General features: G+C 37.5%; 1 protein-coding gene across 22 annotated transcripts in view; it reads left to right on the top strand.

Moving 5' to 3' along the window:
* Nucleotides 1-15,825, top strand: part of PTPN12 (protein tyrosine phosphatase non-receptor type 12) — a 104,868-nt gene that overhangs the window by 28,764 nt on the left and 60,279 nt on the right. The gene's annotated exons all lie outside the window — the stretch shown is intronic.

Raw genomic sequence — 15,825 nt, 5'->3', positions numbered from 1 at the left:
TATGTAAACAACTATACTGGCTTTATTTTCCTTTTTTAAAAGAAATGTTTAATTGTGGTGAAATGCATATAACATAAAACTTAACATCTTAATCATTTATAAGTGTACAGTTCAGTATTGTTAAGTACATTCATATTGTTGTACACCCATTCTCTAGAACTCTTCATCTTGTAAAACTGAAACTTCATACCCATTAAAGTACTCCCATTTCTCTGCTCTTCCCAGGTCCTGGCAACCACCATTCTACTTTCTATCTCTATGACTTTGGCTACTTTGGATACTTCATTTAAGTGTGGAGTCATACAATATTTATCTTTTTGTGGTTGATTTATTTCAACTAGCATGATGTTTTCAAGGTCCATCCATGAGGTAGCACGTGTAAAATTTCCCTCTTTTTTAAGGCTGAATAATATTACATTGTATGTATAAACCACAATTGTTTTTCCATTTGTCCATCAATGGGCACTTGAGTTGCTTTCACTTCTTGGCTATTGTGAATAATGTTGCTATGAACATGAGTGTACACATATCTGTTTTGAGACCTTACTTTCAATTCTTTAAGTATATACCCAGAAGTGGAATAACTGGGTCATATGGTAATTCAAATTTTAATTTTTTTTTTTTTAGGAACTGACTTACTGTTTTTCATAGTGGCTGCACCATTTTATATTTCCACCAACAGTCCACCAATTTCTCCACAATCTCACCAACACTTTTTAAAAAAATAGCCATTGTAATGGGTGCCAGGTGATACTTTGTTGTTTTGGTTTGGTTTTCCTGCTGATTAATGATCTTTTCATATGCTTGACAGCATTTGTATATCTTTGAAGAAGTATTTACTCAAGTCCTTTGCCCATTTTTTTTATTGCATTTTGTTGTTGTTGAGTTATAGTTTTTTATATCATAAAGATTCTACATGTGTTTCTACATATCCATCTTTAATACAAAGAGAAGCACCAGTTTATGAAAGTTTAACAATCATAATGGAACAATACTTGTGATGCATTTTCAAAGTAAAGTGTTATCATCATATAGGATAGTTAATGTGACTTCATAATTTCATTTTAATTAATTGTTCTTACAATTAGCTAAAATTACTTATTTTTCCTTCAAGATTACTATACAGATTGACCATACCTTCTTTGTGTCTCAGTAAAGTTTCTGCTGGGCAAAATACTAGTAAATTCTCTTTAGAGTTTGACCATAGTTTGGAAAATTGTCACACTGTCACATCTTTTATTTAAAATTTTGGCTTATTTCGATTTATGGATTCTAAAATATCTTATTTTAAAATCTTTATTGTTAAAAGTATTAAATATGTACCCTTTTTCCCCCATTGACCTCTTCTAGCCTATCCTCTGCCCCCCACCACCATACTGTCTGTGTCCATGGATTATGCATAAATGCATACAAGTTCTTTGTTTGATCTCTTCCCACCCGCCCATCTTCTTCCACCTTCCCTCTGAGCCTCCACAGTCTGTTCCATGCTTCTCTGTCTCTGGATGTATTTTGTTCATTAGATTCCCCATATTAGTGAGATCATGTGGTACTTGTCTTTCTCTGACTGGCTTATTTTGCTTAGCATAATACTCTCCAGGTCCCTCCATACTGTCTCAAAGGGTAAGAGATCCTTCTTTTTTACTCCTGCCTAGTATTCCATGGTGTAAATGTACCACGGCTTTTTTAAAAAAATATATTTTATTGATTTTTTACAGAGAGGAAGGAAGAGGGATAGAGAGTTAGAAACATCGATGAGAGAAACATCGATCAGCTGCCTCCTGCACACCTCCTACTGGGGATGTGCCCACAACCAAGGTACATGCCCTTGACCAGAATCGAACCTGGGACCTTTCAGTCCACAGCCTGACACTCTATCCACTGAGCCAAACCAGTTAGGGCTACCACAGCTTTTTTATCCACTCATCTAATGATTGGCACGTAGGCTGTTTCCAGATCTTAGCTATTGTAAATTGTGCTGCTATAAACATAGGGGTGCATACATTCTTTATGATTGGTGTTTTGGGTTTCTTAGGATATATTCCTAGAAGTGAGATCACTGGGTCAAATGGCAGTTTCATATTTAATTTTTTGAGGAAACTCCATACTGTTTTCCATAATGGCTACACCAGTCTGCATTCCCATCAGCACTGTACTGGGTTTCCCTTTTCTCCACATCCTCACCAGCACTTATCATTTGTTGATTTGTTAATGGTAGCCATTCTTACAGGTGAAAGGTAGTATCTTATTGTCATTTTAATTTGCATCTCTCTGATAATCAGTGACTTTGAGCATTTTTTCATCTGTCTCTTAGGCATTTGTATGTCCACTTTGGGGAGTGTCTATTTAGGTCCTTTGCCCATTTTTAAATTGGATTGTCTTCCTTTTGTTAAGTTGTATGAGTTTCTAATATATTTTGGATATTAACCCTTTATCAGATGTAACATTGCCAAATATGTTCTCCCATACAGTGGGCTCCCTTTTCGTTTTGTTGATGGTTTCTTTTGCTGTGCAGAAGCTTTTTATTTTGATGTAGTCCCATTTGTTTATTTTCTCCTTAGTTTCCTTGCCCTTGGAGATGTATCTGTAAACATATTGCTATGAGAGATGTCTGAGATTTCTCTGCCTATGGTTTCTTCTAAGATCTTTATGGTTTCCCAACTTATATTTAAGTCTTTCATCCATTTTGAGTTTATTCTTGTATATGGTGTAAGTTGGTGGTCTAGTTTCACTTTTTGCATATATCTGTCCAATTTTCCCAACACCATTTATTAAAGAGACTCTCTTGACTCCATTGTATGCTCTTGCCTCCTTTGTCAAATATTAATTGAGGGTAATTGCTTGGATCGATTTCTGGTGTCTGTTCTGTTACATTGATCTATATGTCTGTTCTTCTGTCAGAACCAGGCTGTTTTGATTACAGTGGCTTTTTAGTATAACTTGATATCTGGCTCTCTTCTATTTTGGAAAAGTATCTATTTAGGTAGGTCCTTTGCCCATTTTTAAAATAATTTAGAAACCCATTCTAGGTTATATTTATACATTATTTTTAGTTATGAAAAATATCTAGATCATGAGTTTGTGCTTTTTAAATACTGTAGAAATCTTGAAAATTGTATGTAAATAGATAGGTACTAGTTTTTATTATGATTGAGATTTGGGCTTTTTGTTTGTTTGATTTCACATGTTGTATGAAAGAGTAGCACTGCTTATCATTATTACAAAGAGAGACATATATATATAAGGACAAAATCATGCTCTTGGGGTACGCATATCTTTGTAGTAGTGGAGGTCTGGCTTTTCAGGACCAAGTCTGTAACAGTGTTAGAATGAATTTTTTTGCAAGGAATCTGAATGTTTGGTATCAAATATAACCTCCAATTCATTTCTCCAGAGAAATATACTAAAACTTTTAAGGACACATATTTTCTTAATTACCCAGGTTCAGGTTTAATTCATTTATTTTCAGTCTTCCTGGTCCTGGGTTAGAGTTACAGAAGTTTTGGGGGATACCCTATATTAGTACTTATGGCCCAATAATATCCTATCATATGAATATACCACATTTTGTTTTATTCAACAGTTGATGGACATTTGAGTTGTTTCTACTTGTTGGCTCTTACGAATAACGCTGCTATGAACATTTGTGTACAAGTTTTTCTGTGACTATATGTTTTCAGTTCTCTTGGGTATATATACCTAGTAGTGGAAATGCTAGATCATATGATAACTATATTTAATCTTTTGAGGAATTGCCACTTTCTGTTCTATTGAGAATTTAAAACAATTCTACAGACAAAAGTTTGGCAACCTATCTTGATTTTATCACTGCTTGGTCTCTTTCTTTTTGAAAAGTGAAAATGCTATGTCAAAGTAGATTCTTTATTACCCTTACTTTTTTATATCTTGAAAACATAAATACTTTATATTAAACAAAGAACATATTTATGCACTGATAGAAAGAAATGGCACAGCATATTCCTTAATAGCAATGCTTTATGTGTTACTAGACCTGGGAATTTGGGAACGTACAAAAACATAGCCTATAAAGTTACTGTAGTTTGCCAGGTAACTTTTAAGCTTTTGGAAATATTACAGTTTAGACTTGATTCTGATCTCTGTGTAGATTGATAATGGAAAGATTGGGGAGAACATCAATGACAGTTTCCTTTGCCATTCTAGAATTTGGCCCATGATTTATTTTGTCTAATGCAATCTAAATAAACTTGCAATGTACATTAGAAATTGTTTTCTGAGTTTTTAAGCAGGAACTGGGGCTGGTAATGAACAATGTGATCTTAAGTATCCTACTCAGGTATAGTACCAAATTCTAGAATATACACAAAAAGGAATCAAAATCTTTAAGGACAAAGAAATTTGGCAGTATTTGAATGTACAAATAAATATATTTTGGTATTTTCTAGTTTCAAGAACAGTTCAGCTAATCTGAGGTAGCTAATTATAATTTTTCCTTAAATTCCTCATCTGTGCATAAGGAATATCCATACTAATAAAAGAGAAAAATGGTAATTGGCGTACGACAATACCCTTTTCATTGGCTAATCAGGGCTATATGCAAATTAACTGCCAACTAAGATTGGCAGTTAACTGCCAACTAAGATTGGCAGTTAACTGCCAACAAGATGGCAGTTAATTTGCATATGTAGGCACAATGCAGGGAGGTGAAAGGGAAAGCAGGAAGAAGCCCCCTGCCACTGACAGTGATCAGAAACCCAGGGGGGAGCTAAGAGCTGGGGGGCAGGGCAAAGGCGGCCCCATGATCGGAGAATCAGGTGCCTCCTTTTCCGCCCTGGCCAGTGATAGCAGGAAGTAGTGGTGGAGCCAGCAATGGGAGCTGGGCACGGTTGAAGCTGGCAGTCCCGGGAGCTAGGGGCCCCTTGCCTGGGCCTAAAGCGAAGCCCACGATCGCGGGGCCGCTGCAGCTGTGGGTCCCCGCTGCCCGGGCCGGACGCCTCAGCCAGAGGCTTCCTGCAGGGACAGGGGCGGAGCCCGTGCGATCGCGGCACCCCCCGCTGCCACTGCAGGTCCCCGCTGCCCGGGCCGGACGCCTAGGCCAGAGGCATCAGGCCTGGGCAAGGGGCCGATCCTGTGATTGGAGGGTGATGGGGGTCAACGCCTGAGGGCTTCCCAGTATGTGAGAGGGGGCAGGCTAGGCTGAGGGACACTCCCCCCCCCCACACACACACACCCAGTGCACGAATTTTGTGCACCGGGCCCCTAGTAGTCAATAATATTGTAATAACTATGTATGGTGTCAGATGGATACTAGTCTTAAAGGGGTGATCACTTCATAAGGTATATAAATGTGATCACTGTGTTATATAATTAAAACTAATATAATGTATGTCAAGTGTAGTTAGAAAATAAATTAATTTTTAAAATTCCTCATCTATAAATAAATCTTATATACTCATTTCAGTTTTCACATATTTAAAGGCCTGCTCTATGGTAGGTGTGGTATAGGGTACTTACACGATTTAACAAATATAAATGCATTTCTTCTGACTCTATTCCTTGACACATGGATTCTTTTCCTTTTTAATATATGTTTTTACTCATTTTTAGAGAGGGAGAGAGGGGGAGAGGGGGCGAGAGAGAGAAAGAGGGAGAGAGATAAAGAAACATTGATATGAGAGAGAAACATTGGTTGCCTCCCATATGCACCCCAACCAGGGATCAAACCTGCAACCTGGTTATGTGCCCTACCTGGAATTGAACTCAAGGCCTTTAGGTGCACGGGACAATGCTCAACTGAGCCACACCAGCCAGGGCCAGTGTTTCTTCAGTCTTTTTATTTTTAATTCAAATGACAATGTTATTGAAAGAAAATTGTTACCTATGATTCTATACTAAAACAATTGTCTTTGTTCTAGGGCAGCGGGACTAGAAAGTTAGGGCCAGGTTTGGGAGATGTTTACTAAGGTGGACTAATCAGAACTTGAAACTTATTGGATGTGAGGGGAAGTAAGTGCCTAGAATTCAGGGGTGGGCAAACTTTTTGACTCGAGGGCCACAATGGGTTCTTAAACTGGACCGGAGGGCCGGAACAAAAGCACGGATGGAGTGTTTGTGTGAACTAATATAAATTCAAAGTAAACATCATTACATAAAAGGGTACGGTCTTTTTTTTTTTTTTTTTTATTCATTTCAAACGGCCGGATCCAGCCCTCGGGCCATAGTTTGCCCACGGCTGGGTTAGATAATAAGGGAGGAAAGTCCAAAGCTACAAGGAGGTTTTAAGCCTGAATGGATAAGGAGGGGCAGGAGTGCCATGAAAATAAAAAGGGACCTAGAAGCATTTGAAAAACGAGATGAATTTATTTTTCTCTATTTAGGTTTTAATTTCTGTTGGTATGTTCAGTAAGCAGTTTGAATTTGGAACTGGAACAGAAGAGAAAAGTCAGGACTAGAAGTAGAGATTTTGGGATACTCAGAAATGTAAAAGTTAAAGGCACAATAGGGAGAAGAGAAACTTGCTAAAAGATAAAATCTGAAGAGAGAACAGTTCCAGAGAGCACCAATGTTTAGAGGCTTGTAAGAAGAGGAACCAGAGCCCTAACCGGTTTGGCTCAGTGGATAGAGCATCAGCCTGTAGACTCAAGGGTCGCAGGTTCGATCCCGGTCAAGGGCATGTACCTTGGTTGCGGGCACATCCCCAGTGGGGAGTGTGCAGGAGGCAGCTGATCGATGTTTCTCTCTCATTGATGTTTCTAACTCTCTATCCCTCTCCCTTCCTCTCTGTAAAAAAAATCAATAAAATACATTAAAAAAATAAAAATTGCCGAAACCGGTTTGGCTCAGTGGATGGAGCGTCGGCCTGCGGACTGAAGGGTCCCAGGTTCGATTCCGGTCAAGGGCACGTGCCTGGGTTGCAGGCATATCCCCAGTGGGAGATGTGCAGGAGGCAGCTGATCGATGTTTCTCTCTCATTGATGTTTCTAACTCTCTATCTCTCTCCCTTCCTCTCTGTAAAAAATCAATAAAATATATTTTAAAAAAATAAATAAAAATTATTCTCCCTTTAAAAAAAAAAAAAAAAGAAGAGGAACCAGCAAGGACTCATTGGCTGGTGAGAGAAGAATTAAGAGACAGTTGTTTCAATGGAATCTAAATCTAAGGAAGGAGTTAAGTACTCATCTGTGTTTTAAAAAGAAAACTATAAGATGTGGTTTTGAGATTTAGATGCTTTTTAGAGGTTATTGGTAACTTCATAAAGTACTTTCAGAATGTTTTCAGAGGATTCAGGGGTTAATGGTTCACCAGGAAGTGTAAGTTTCTCTTTAAAAGTTTGGTCTGTTGACCACAGGTTTGTGGTAGTCTGGCCAAGCAAACCATCATTTATTTCCATGTAGTGGTAACTATGTATGTATTGAGCTCTCAAACTGCAAAGGTGACTCTTCCTGTGCTATATTTGTTTTGGCAAAGATAAATTTGAATTCTGCATGCATACTGTTAACTTGGGAGGCTTCTTTGCTTTATTTTTCAGTTGGACAGTTGATACTAATATGTTAAAGCTGGAACTTAATAGTCTCAATTTTACTTTATGTTTACATACATATGAAGGAATGAGATTAGTGATGGATTGCTTTGGACTACTTTTTAAAAAAATAGCAGAAGCCGGTTTGGCTCAGTGGATGGAGCGTTGGCCTGCGGACTGAAGGGTCCCGGGTTCGATTCCGGTCAAGGGCATGTACCTGGGTTGCGGGCTCATCCCCAGTGGGAGATGTGCAAGAGGCAGCTGATCGATATTTCCCTCTCATCGATGTTTCTAACTCTCTGTCTCTCTCCCTTCCTCTCTGTAAAAAATCAATAAAATATATTTAAAAATAATAATAATAAATAAATATTTTTTTATTGATTTCAGAGAGGAAGGTAGAAGAAGAGAGAGAGGAACATTCAATGATCCGAAAAAAAGAAATTATTGACCAGCAGCCTCCTGCATGCCCCACACTGGGGATAGAGCCCGCAACCTGGCATTTGCCCTGACCGGGAATCACACTGTTACCTCCTGGTTCATAGTTGGATGCTCAACCACTGAGCCACACCAGCGATGCACTTTGGACTACTTTTGAGAGTCTGGTTTTGGCAATGGAGTCTGAAGGCTAAAAGGGATTATAGTGCTTTTCTTTTCTTAAATCAAGACACCAAACCAGATGAAAGATGGCATAGTCAGGAGTCATAGTTTTAATACCCAGATTTCAGAATTTCTGAGCAGTTTGCTAGATAGACTAGGAAATTGTGGAACCACTGGTTTCATGAGTTAAATGGTTAGAGGGGCATTAAATAGATAAAGATGATGATGAAAAGGATGAAAGAGAAGGTAATGACTTTGTGAATAGGAACAAATGGAAATAAAATAAACCCAGGAACACTTTTCTCTTTGGTATTAAATATAGTCATTTCACTAAAAATAATATATATGGCAAAATATTTTTATTGTTCTCAATTCAAATGGAATTCTACTTTATTTCCATAATAATATAGCATGGAGATAAACTTGGGTTACACCTCCTAACTTATTTTGATCTTAGAAAACACTATACAGAAATACTTTTTTTCCCAATCAAAACAGGAGCTTTAAGAAAAGGAAAGAAAGCATCTGCTTGTTGTCTAGGCCGTTGATAAAACTTGTTGTGAAATTTTTATATTACCTTTTTCCTTTTAGTTTTTATGCTTCCCCATATTTGTTTTTAAATATGTTTGTAGAACAAAATTTTATTTAGAAATAAATTCTCTAAATTAAAGTCTAATACTGCACTCATTCAGGGAGGATTATAAAACTACTGTGTTGAGACCTCTTTTGCTAGTGGTTGATGGAATTGAACCCCAGCTTTTCTGACTCAGAGCATTTCATTGTGCTCTGACTCATTACTACTTCATTGTGAAGTAGTAATGAAGTGTAAGAGGGGAGAGGAAATAGTTTCTTAAATATACTGGTTAATTCTGATTTGCATCCGTTTTCTCTGAACTGAGCATTACCACCTGAGAAGACCTAAACAGTTTATTGATGCTATTTGCTGGTACTAGCTGGTATAGTAGAAAAAGAAGGTAGGGCCTGGATTTTCAGGGAATTCATGCTCTATCAGGGACACTATGTGCATATATGAGTAATTATTGTACATTGGGATATGTCCTATATTAGAGGTATATTTGAAGAGCTGTGGTTAGAGATGAAGAAGCATTTTTGGAGGAAGTGGAAGATGGAGCTGATGGGTGCAAGTGCTAGTCTCAGGAAATGTTTCAGCAAGATGATTTCTATATTGAGCTAGGAAAAAGCAAGGAGTTTGCTTGGCAGACTACTAGGAAAATAACTGAAGCTTTGAAATCAACATGAACAAAGAAAAAAATCATTTGTTACCCAAAGACCCATAAGATTGTCCCCTATTTACTTCAAATTATGTTCTTTTAACATCAGTCCTGACTTAGCTTCATATGAGAATTCACAACCATGCTTTTCTGCAAAAGAATGGCAGGCAAGTTAGTCTGTTATGCAGCAGTAGGTAAAATGTGAGCAAAGATAAAAATATGAATTTTGGGAGGAGAGTGTCATATTTTGTAATCAGAAGTGGGTGCTGCAATTGCATAGTTGATAGATCCTTTGGTTATTTTAGTTGCTTGTAACATTTAGAGGTATGCATATCCTATACAATAAAATGCTAATATGCAAATCGACTGAATGGTGAAATGACTGGTCCCTATGATGCGTGGAATGACAGCTCAACGTAGAAGCTGCCCATGGTGGTAAGTGTGCTCCCACAGGGGGAGCGCCGCTCAGCCAGAAGCCAGGCTTAGGGCTGGCGAGTGCAGGGGAGGTGGCGGGAACCTTCGCTGCAGCACTAAGGAGCAGCGAGCCAAGGGTTAGGGAGTAGTAAGCAGGCAGGCGATAAGGAGCGAGGGGTCCTGGACTGTGAGAGGACACAGGCTGGGTTGAGGGACGCCCCCTCCACCCCCAGTGCATGAATTTCATGCACCAGGCCTCTTATTTTTATATAAATATGTTTTTAAAGATTTAAGAACAGTCAGAGAGAGTATGCTTTTGGTGGAAATTGTACTCTGCTTTTACTACTTGTTGCTATTTGGGTTTTACACAGACTTTATTTTAGTTTAATAATTATGCAATTTGTGTGGTAGGGTTAACTTAGTAGTATTAGATTGAATGGCTTTTGTGATGTAGGACAATTAAATATTTCAGTTATAAAACCAAATGAATTTATTCATTTAATAGTTACTATTGAATGCCAACTATGTGCCACCCCCCCATTAAAATTCCAGATTGCCTCAGTAATGGCCTCAGAAAATATTCAGAGCAATAGCAAAAGCATGCTATTTTATGGATTAGTTATTGTTATATTTTGCCTATTATAACTCTTAGGCTTAAAGTAATTCCATTTTTATTTCCTTTTAAGGTACAGTTTAAGATTTGTATATTGTGTGCATATTTACTAAAAGTATTGTCTTATGAAACTCATACTGTTTAAGTGTTTTGACATTGAGGAATTTGGGACAGTAGTGTGTGGACTAGTAACAGAGCATGAGAAGCCTTGAGCTCCAATATTTAATTTATGTATATCCCACCTTATTCCAAAAAGAATTTGAGTTGGCTTAATTTCCATTTTAGCTCTATTTCTTTTGGTGTCCCTTTCTTTTCTTTGTCCTGACTTAAAATCTAGCCAACAGTTAAATTTAATACTTGTCCCTGCCTAATGTGTTCTGAATTCTAAGTCTGTTCAGTTACTTGATGAAATTTAGATCTATTTTAGAGGTGAAGCTAACAGTTTGCTGATAGATTGGATATCTGGGGTGAGGGGGAGGTAAGTGAAGGAATGATTCCTAGCCTTGAGTAACTGTTGAATGGTGGTACTATTTGGAACTTTGTGATGCCCATGAGACACTCAGTGGACAATACATTAGACAGTTGTTTAGAGAGATTCAATAAACATCACACAACATGTTCTCATTAGCTTTGGTTGTTAGATAAACAGTGAAACTTCTACTATTTTAAAGAACTTAAATCTTGACACACAAAGGGTACCTTAAAGAAAATAGTCATATTGTGTGTGACTTTTAGAGGCCTTTGACTCTGTTTACTGATTTAGGTTAAAGGGAATAAAATGTTTGTCTTTTAAGAGACAAAGTGAAAATAATTTGTTTGGAATTTTGAAACTGAATATTAAACTCAGTTTTTGTTTGCATCAAAAATTCTAATATTAGAGACATCTCTGTGACTTGTCTGAGAAGGCTCAAATAATTTTTAAATTTACCCATTTTTAATGTTGAAACATGGGGTTCGGAGTGCAGACTTTTCTTCCTGTGGGTTCTTGTCCTCATGAAGTTTGAAGAATAAACTCACAGACAAAAAGGCTTCTTTAATACAAAATGTATAAGTTTTTTGGAAGCAGATACAAACTCCATCTGGGAGGGGTGTCCCCAGTGGGAAAAGCCTGCTTTCTCTTTCTCTAATGGGAAAATTAAAAAATCCCCTGCCTCATGTCCCTTTGTCTCCAGTTTATATATGCTGTAGTTCTTTGTTTGAATCTGACCTTTTTTAATTGGTTCCTTTCCTTAATTTGGGACACACATACACACACACGCACACATGTTTTCCTCTTTGGTCATTCTGTTAGATAGAATTAGTTTCAAAGCTCAAAGCCCACGTGGTGTCTCCCATTTTCTCACCCCCTTATCTTGCTGGTTGGAGTCACTTTTGATTTATCTTACGGTTTTCTCCCAGTTGTGCTGGCATAGAAAACCTTATCTTAAGCTTTCCCAGCTGCTCAGGTCAGGGCTACTTTTGGTCTAACTTATGGTCACTTTAATTGCTCAGGCCAAAGATACCCCTGTCTGTCCTAGGTTTATGGCTGTTTTATTCCTCAGGCCAGAAATGTTTCCATCTGCCTGGACCCCTTCTTCCTGTGGCATTTCTCTATCCTCTGCATAAGGAAGATAAGCACCCTGGTGTCTTCCAGTCTCCATTTATATATTCTTCTCCTATGGGCCCTCCTCATTCCTAAAACTTGGCAAACCTTTCTAATTAAGCTAGCTAACTAACCCTTTCAGTGTGATTTGTATTGCATTACATACTGGTTTATAAAGTCCAATAAGATAGTCCAATGTCTGCCGTCAGTTTTATAGTCTGGTTGGTGAGATAGACAATTACTGATATACTTTTCACAAGTGGTAATAGAGCAATCTAGTATTGACTACTCTGCTGGAGGCTGAAGGGTGGTTAAGAAGGGGTGGTTTAAGAAAGGCTTCAGAAAGGAAATAGCACCTAGCCAGAGTCCTATTAACTCATCAACATGAGTAAAAATTGTGAAACTCTGATGTAAAAGGGTAGAGGGGTGCTTGTGGTGTTGGTAATTCTATAGGGCTGAAGCATCAAACTCTAAGAGAGTGCTATAAAAAAAAAAGCTAGGAAATTAGACAGGAAACATTCAAAATATCTTGTATTTAAACTTAAGGAATTGGTAGTTTATCTTGAAGATGATAGACCCATTGGAGGATTTATATGTGTGGGGCTAAAATTAAAACTATCATAGTTTCTGTCTTTTAGAACAGAAACGCTGAGATACGAATGAAATTATTTAAAGGGGTTTATCTGATTTTTTTCAATACTTTTAAAGGTAAAATTAATTGAAAATGTCTTTTTAAAATTTTATTTCCCAATTACAGTTTATATTCAGTATTATTCTATAGCAGTTTCAGATGTACAGCAAAGTGATGTACTTTACAGAGTGGTTGGTGGCCCTATACATAGTTATCTCGATTATTGATTACGACATTCGTGTACTTTGGGGGGGGGGGGTGCTCAGGCTGGCCTGCGCCCTCTCGCAGTCTGGGACCCCTTGGGGACGTCCGCCTGCTGGCCTTGGGGAGGGGGATGTGGGAGGTTGGCCAGCCAGGGAGGGACTGCAGGAGGGCTCCAGGGCGTATTCGGCCTGTGTCTCCCAGTCCTGATTGATCAGACCCCAGCAGCAAGCTAACCTACTGGTTGGAGTGTCTGCCCCCTGGTGGTCAGTGCACGTCATAGCGAGCGGTTGAGTGGCCTTAGTATATCATTAGCATATTATGCTTTGATTGGTTGAATGAACGACCAGACACTTAGCATAATAGGCGTCTATTATAGAGGATGCTGCAATAAGTAACTTTGTACATACAAACTTTCTGTGTGTGCAGTTTATCTAGAGGACAAATTTATAGAAGTACAATTCCTGGTTTAAGGGGTCATGTTTATTTGTGATTGCCAAATCACCTTTGCTAAAATGTTCTTTGTTACTAGCATTTAATGAAGTTCTGGTTTTCCCATACCCTCACCAACAGTTCATTTGCTTTTAGATATAATTTCCCTCCCTACTACACTTTGAGAACTTTGCCAAAGAAAGCAGCATCATAAATGTGGGGAATTTTACTTTGGCATTTTTTTCATCTTAAAGGGGAAAAAAGTGTGTTCTTGTTTTGGGCCTCTGCGATTGTGGTGATAAAGTTTACTAGGTTTTCAAAGAAAACCTAAAGGCTCACTATTTTATATGTAAGTGCCTATTTGTAAGATTATTTCAACTGCTATATGTTAAAACTATATTATAACAAGATTAAGTTACGAATCTTGAAAGTTCTATGATTTTTTAAAAATATAGACATAATAGTCTTAGTTGCTTAAATATCAGCATCACAAGTAGCAAAAGTAAAATGGTGAAAAAGTTAAAATGTTACTAGAGTTTTCCATTTCATTTGTATTTGATAATTTGTTGAATAGTAAAACCAGAATACCTTCAATATGTCTTTAAGCCTGGGAGAAAGTAGGCTCCTTTGAAATTCAATTTCAGCTATGTAGTTCAGCAGTACATTTAAACAATTCACAATGCTGACTTTCAGTGCTTCTGAAAGCAGGAAGTGTATTACTGACACGCAGAAATATTCCAGCCCATAGAACATCCCCTTCTGCCATATGTGGTAAGAATTTGTCACTAACTCACAAACCACTTCTGTAATGCAGTGAATAAGCAGAATTGGTCTTTGTTGGACATTTCCAATTCAGTATGTGAAAGAACTTTGTTTTGTAGTGTCTTATAAGTAATTATTAGCTTATGCTTTAGAACGAGCCTGGCACAATCATTAGTGCTCAAGATTTAAGTCAGAATAAAGAAAATTACACATAATCGTTTAGACATAGTTTTATTTGTTTTGATTTTAAACCATTTCTTTTTAATTTTCTTTTAGAGTTGATATGCATTATTATATTAGTTTCAGTTGTACATCCCAGGGATTAGGCATTACATAATTTACTAAGTAATTATTCTGATAAATTTTGTACCCATCTGATACATAGTTATTAGAATATTATTGACTGTATTCCCTATGCTGTACTTTACATCTCTATGACTATTTTTTTTACTACCAATTTGTTGTTGTTGTTATTGTTTTTTCAGTGTCTCTGGATCTATTTTGTTCATCAGTTTATTTTGTTAACTACCAATTTGTTCTTCTTAATCCCTTCACCTTTTCCAACCACCAAAAACCCCCTCCCATTTGGCAACTGTCAAAATGTTCTCTGTTATCTCTGTTTCTTCCTTTGTTTTTTCAGATTGAATTGCTAATAGATGTGTACGCACTGCCATTTTATTGTTCATATTTTTAATCTTTTTTTTCCTTCTTCTTAAAGAAGACACTTTAACATTTCTTTATTTTTCCAAGCTGGTAAATATGTGTTTTTGGAAACATTAATAGCAGCTTCATCTGAGACAATTGTGGCAGCAGTGGTTAGGCACAGACCTTCCATTTAGTACCCTTCTTTTTTTTTTTTTTAATATATATTTTATTGATTTTTTACAGAGAGGAAGGGAGAGGGATAGAGAATTAGAAACATCGATGAGAGAGAAACATCGATCAGCTGCCTCCTGCACACTCCCTACTGGGGATGTGCCCGCAACCAAGGTACGTGCCCTTGACCAGAATCAAACCCGGGACCCTTGAGTCCGCTGGCCTCGGCTCTATCCACTGAGCCAAACTGGTTAGGGCAGTACCCTTCTTTAACAGTGGCATTTTCTAACCATGTACATATGCTATTTTGTTAAAAATCACAGTGGGAGTTTTTTACAACAATTTTAGTTCTTAAAAATGACACTTGTTTATAAATTCCATAACTCTTAACAGCAAAATCCGACATTAACAGGTAGGGGATCATGTGAATACAATACAGAAATGCCACAAATTTAGGCATTTTATAAAAGAAACATGTTTATAAATGAAATGAGGTTATGCCACACTCTGTGAAGGACTCGGCTGATTCCCAATTTATACCTTTTAAAATTGTCACATTAAGAAGAACATCGGAACCTCATCACCAGCATACTGTTTCCTAAATAAGGACACAGAACAGGATCCCTGAACTTCAGACCACCTAACAATTGAGTAAGGTGATCTGAGGAGTTCTCTTTAATTCCAAGAAATTCAAAGGAAATACTTAAGATCTCCAAGGTACATTATTTTCTGTTCTCTGCATTTTTTGAAGATGTGAGATTTACACATCCTGGCATCCTGATTGGCTATTTAAATACCAGAGTTCCATGCAGTGCTCCCATGGCAAGTTTTAGTTTCACAATAAGGAAATGATGTTTTTTGCAGTGTGAAGAGCCTGATTCAATTAATTCAAGTCTTAATGTTTGTCTATATCGGTTCTCAACCTGTGGGTCGCAACTCATTTGGGGGTCGAACGACCCTTTCACAGGGATCGCCTGAGACCATCGGAAAACATATATATAATTACATATTGTTTTTGTGATTAATCACTATGCTTAATTATGTTCAATT

This window comes from Myotis daubentonii, chromosome 10 (genome assembly GCF_963259705.1).
Source record: "Myotis daubentonii chromosome 10, mMyoDau2.1, whole genome shotgun sequence".
NCBI lineage: Eukaryota > Metazoa > Chordata > Mammalia > Chiroptera > Vespertilionidae > Myotis > Myotis daubentonii.
The sequence above is the reverse complement of the archived record's forward strand: the minus strand, read 5'-3'. Positions and strand labels throughout refer to the sequence as shown.